The sequence below is a fragment of the Sprattus sprattus genome (genome assembly GCF_963457725.1).
Source record: "Sprattus sprattus genome assembly, chromosome: 14".
NCBI classification, from domain to species: domain Eukaryota; kingdom Metazoa; phylum Chordata; class Actinopteri; order Clupeiformes; family Clupeidae; genus Sprattus; species Sprattus sprattus.
Window position 1 is genome coordinate 17,328,431 of NC_137912.1, and position 5,000 is coordinate 17,333,430.

The 5,000-nt window shown below is 44.6% G+C and overlaps 1 protein-coding gene across 2 annotated transcripts in view; it reads right to left on the reverse strand.

The window, feature by feature from the left end:
- foxp2 (forkhead box P2) overlaps positions 1-5,000 on the reverse strand; it is a gene marked incomplete at both ends in the record, with an annotated part of 72,707 nt that overhangs the window by 43,586 nt on the left and 24,121 nt on the right. The gene's annotated exons all lie outside the window — the stretch shown is intronic.

The following is a 5,000-nucleotide window of genomic DNA, read 5'->3' on the forward strand; positions in this document are numbered from 1 at the left end:
AAGAGGGGAGACGCACAAAAGCCTGACGACGACGGTGGGGATGGCAACATTCCCATCGCCGTGCTCGCAGGCCCATTCCCCTCATCCATAAAACACAATGTCCCTAACCTGAGATTCGCAGATCCTTCCCTCTCTAAACACACACACACACACACACACACACACACACACACACTAAAAGGCATAGACTAAACCACTGAACACACAACCACACGCACACACACAATGCAAATACATAAAGCTAAAGGATTATCATTCTAAAGCATCTGCCATCTGTGAGAAGACAAGATGGTTAGATGTGCGTTTGGATTCTATGGCATCTGCTACTTTCGAAAAAATGTGTGTTTTCCACTATGTGTGTCTTTGAGGAGGAGAGAAGGCTAGAGGTGCAAACATGAAATGTGAAATTAGTTACTTCCTATGGATTGATGGCAATTAAAGCCTCCCCCACTACACACACACACACACACACAGACACATGTACGTACACACACACACTCACACACACACACAACGTAGGCGCTTGTGGGGCATAATTTGCACATCTGTCACCTTCTTGATGACCGCCTGCTGTTGCCTCCCCCACCTCGCGACCCCCACATGTGTGTATGTGTGTGTGTTGCTCTGTCCCCTTTTGTGCAAGCGCCTCGTTAATGCCCTCTCACACACCCTCTTTCCCCACTTACAGCACCGCCTGACAAAAGGTCAGGGGTCAACCACCTCTCTTTATATGTGTGATACTATACCTCAGACATGTGCGCAGGAACATTCATCACATATGGGAGGAAATGGGTATATGGTGAGGAAAGATGAAAGCAAAAGAAGGGGAAGGGAAAAAAGAAAGAAAGAAAGAAAGACAAACAAACACAAAAAATTCTTCTGCCTCCTGTCTCCCTCATTCTCTCTCCCAATCTGTGTAGTTAATATGTTAACATCTCACACACACACACACACACACACAGTTATCATCACACCACAAAACACACCAACACACGCTATAGATGCATCAAGTCTGCATCTGAAAGGTGTCTGAAAGGTGCCTGAATCATACACCGGGAGCGGTATCAACAGGCCTCGCAACCGAAGACAAACAACATGAAGAGTGAACAGATTTACTTAGTTTTATTTTTGGTGGCAGTGCGTGTATGTTTGTCTATGTGTGTGTGTGTGTGTGTGTGTGTGGGTGGGTGGGTGGGTGACGGGGAATGATTGTCAGACACAAAAGCTCATCTGTAATCCCTTCTTCCCTGTCATCCACCATGGCTTTTTATTTGTGTTTTAAATGTCAGTGTATAAACGCGTGGGGAGATATTGCCACAGTTGAGACGAAAAGTAGATAAAGAGAGATGCCACGAGGTGCACGCGACAAGATAGGAGAGAAAGATGGAGAGAGTGAGAGCGAGCGAGAGAACAACAGATAGACAGAGTGTTGTGTGCCTGGGGAAAATCCATGTAAGCAGCCGTCGGTGAGGGCGAGGGGATTTACTGGGAGAAATAGGTGTTTATTGAGTGCTCCCGTGGGCTTAGGGGCGTAATAATAGACCTGTCACATTACGCAAATGTGGAGAAAGCAGCAGCCAGCCAGCCAGCCAGTCAGAGGGAGAGAGTGGCGCGTCAACAGCAAGCACCCCGATGCCGAGGCGGATAGAATTAGTCAGGCGTGATGCCTGTAGACGTTAATATAAGTAATTAAAACCACAAGCCGCAGCACTTAGGAGCCTGTGTGGTAAATTATTTATGTGGCATGATCCATGGGTTGCTTGCTTACGACTCTCTCCTTTTGTCGAGCTCTCTCTCTCTCTCCGAGGCCAGGATTTGTCTCTGTCTGGAACTGTCCTTGGGTTCCGTCGCTCTTGGCTATTCTGCTCTCTGTGGTGTGCAGGTCCTGTATCTCACTGTCCGTCAGCCTCGCCCAAACCGGTGGGTCATTCTTCCGCTCCCCTACTGCGGAGCCAACTCGTCGGCCGCCGCGGAAACGAACGGGTGCAAACAATCATCTGAAGGAGACAGACTTTCATATCTAATATAAAGACCGCGACTCTCTAACTCCCCCATCCCCGACCCCCTCACCATCCCCTCATTCCCTCACAAACACTGGCACTCAATTGCCCAAGTGGACTTTTTGTTCTCAGGTGGTTCTTTAGACATTACATGCAAGCCGGGAGCAGATGTTAATAAAGGCCGGATCAACAGCGGGGATGTAGAGGGGGGATGCGTTGGGCAGCGCGGGGCCTCCGGAGCCGCCCCTCATTCCTATTGATTCCCATCAGTGGCTCCTGGAGAGGCCGGAGTAAGCAAATGTAAATATTCAATATTTACCGTCCTCGGCAGTTATTAGAGCTGCCTGTGGCACAGTGACAGGGCTCTTGGCCTGATGCTGACGCCACCAGGCCTGCCAGTAAACCACTGTCTCTCTCTCTCGCTCTCTCACCCAATATTTCTCTCTCTCTCTCTCTCTCTCTCTCTCTCTCTACCTTCCGCTCTCTCACCCAATATTACACTTCCCCCCCCCACCCCACCCCACCTCCGCAAAGCAATCTGCACATCTTTGCTCCGACCTGCCACAGATCCATTCTTTAAACATACAACTCAATAGCCACCACTCTGCCCCAGCTCACTCCATCCTCCCACCTGCTCTCAAATGAGCACTGTGACACTTGTATGTGTGAGTGTTCAGGGAATATAAAAAAAGAGAACAAGAAAACACAGGACTTTATATATTTTTCTCTCTCTCTCTCTGTCTCTCTCTCCAGGCAACCGTGAGCACTTCCTGTTCCGATGCTTTCCGTTCCTGGTGACATTAATGCCACGGAGAGTGAAAAGGCTCAAAGCCCACCACACCACCACCATCCGACCCATACTCACTCCGCCCTTCTCACCACCTCCTGTCACGAGCCGTATCTTTCTTTGCCACCACGTAATTAGGTACACAGGGGTGCGACTCCAATTGGAGGTGTCGCCATTGTTACACTCCATGAAAAAAAAAGGTTAACGCCATTTCCCCCTTCTTTAATTAAATGCACAGGCATACTAATAAGGTAAACCACAAGCCCCCTCCGTAGCACTTATTAACTAAGGGGAGGGCACTCGTGCTCACACAGTCCAATTTAAAGCTAAAAATAATAAGTCGAGCAGATGTCAAGAGCTTACATAATTTGAAGTCACAGTAAAGAAGAGATGAGTTATGAATTCTTACTTGCGTAAATGAGAGAAATAGACTCGGGTCGACCGATTCGTTCTTTTTCAAAGCCGATACGATAATGATTTTCTTTGACAAAAAGAGAATGATAATCGATATTTTAGCCCTATCTGAATGCCTTTAACATTTAATGCTTTTTTCCTTTACTGTGTAAAGAAATAGGCTCTGACGACATTAATTCTTTGAATGCAGTGCACTTGCTAATCTATTCTTTAAATCCTTCTAAAGCAAGAAGGCAGGAAAATAAGAAAATTATTTTGAGTGTTTGCAAGGGCAAGTTGCATGTCGAATTATAAGCCTACAATTCTTCCTACGATATTGGTTTACAATACTGACCCCATTTGGACTGACAGATCATCTGTGAGGGTCAAATATGAGCAGAAGTGTGTGTGTGTGTGTGTGTGAGGGTTTGAATGTTAGAATGAAAGGGGGCTAACATTGACATTGTGGATAAAATTCTATATGGTCATCTTTTCTTGCTATTTCAAAACTGTTTAAATATTGGATGAATGATGGCAATCGCTGTATAAGAAATACAAAACGAAAATCGTTTAGGCTGTAATTTCATCATAAACTATATAACTTCAAACCGTAAAACTAGCCTGTGTGTCCACGCTTTTTCTAAAGCGGCTAGGACATTGTAGGAGCCCATTAGATCGTAAGTCATTTATGTGTAAAATGGACAGTTCATACAAAAGTAGCATACCGTGTGGTAGGACTGTGATGAGGCAAACGAAAATAATGTAATCTGTATTAATAACTTGACTTCCATGATGATGATGAGGCCAAATAAAGAGACATCAAAGCGGGAAATGGTTATTTTCAGCTTTGCTGCAAGGTTCCGACATACGATACAACTGCAAGCGAGCTGAAGTTTAATTTTGTGAATGGTTGCTTAAATGACGACTGCAATACACAAGGGCTGTGCTTTAGGGTACATTTGTTTGAATGTTTCATTTGAAAGAATAAATATATATTACTATTTGTTAAATGTGCAGTGTTGAACTGTTATAACTTATTGCATAAGTGCACCAATTAGTCCTTATTACAAGTCCTAATTTCTTTCATATTCCAAGCTTTTTTTTTACTTAAACCTAGCCTACTTATACTGATTCAGAAAGCTCCAATTAGCCAGAGACAGTTTCATGGCATGGTTTCATTCACGGCATGGTTTGAGGACAATGACCCTTATACTGGTTGCTTATCTTCCATCCTTGTTTCCAGCAGCAGGTCTAAAAAAAATGTCAGATACATTGTCTCTCTTGGCCAATGAGGGAATTTTGCGGAAAGAATGTTAGCCATACCAATAGCATTTTTTCGGACAGAAAAGATGCGTCGGGGTAGTACACACATTGCTTTTGAATGTTTATTTCTATTGGGAATTTAGAGAAAAATATACAGATTATCTGTCAAATTTTTTGACGGACTATCAAAACAAATATCGGCCCAATTATCTAATGACGAGATCGGACTTGGTCAACCCTGAAATAGACCACAGTTGCCACCCCCCTTCAGGAGTTAAAGGGAGAATAACACACACGCGCGGCAAAGATAATGGGGCAAACGCACCAGATACATGACGACAGTGGCCTTTTCCAAACAAGCATCCATAGCAATAGGCAGCACTTTGAATCAATATGGCAAATTATCTTGGAGTAGGTGAAATGGCAGCTAGTTAAGCAGAGGTGGGTTTAGGTGCCAACACATTTACTTTGCTTGTGCCGTCTGAAATGCACTGATGGCTCCGGTAGGGATCAATGAAGCAATAGCTCAAAGGTTATTACAATGTTAAAGAACGGCA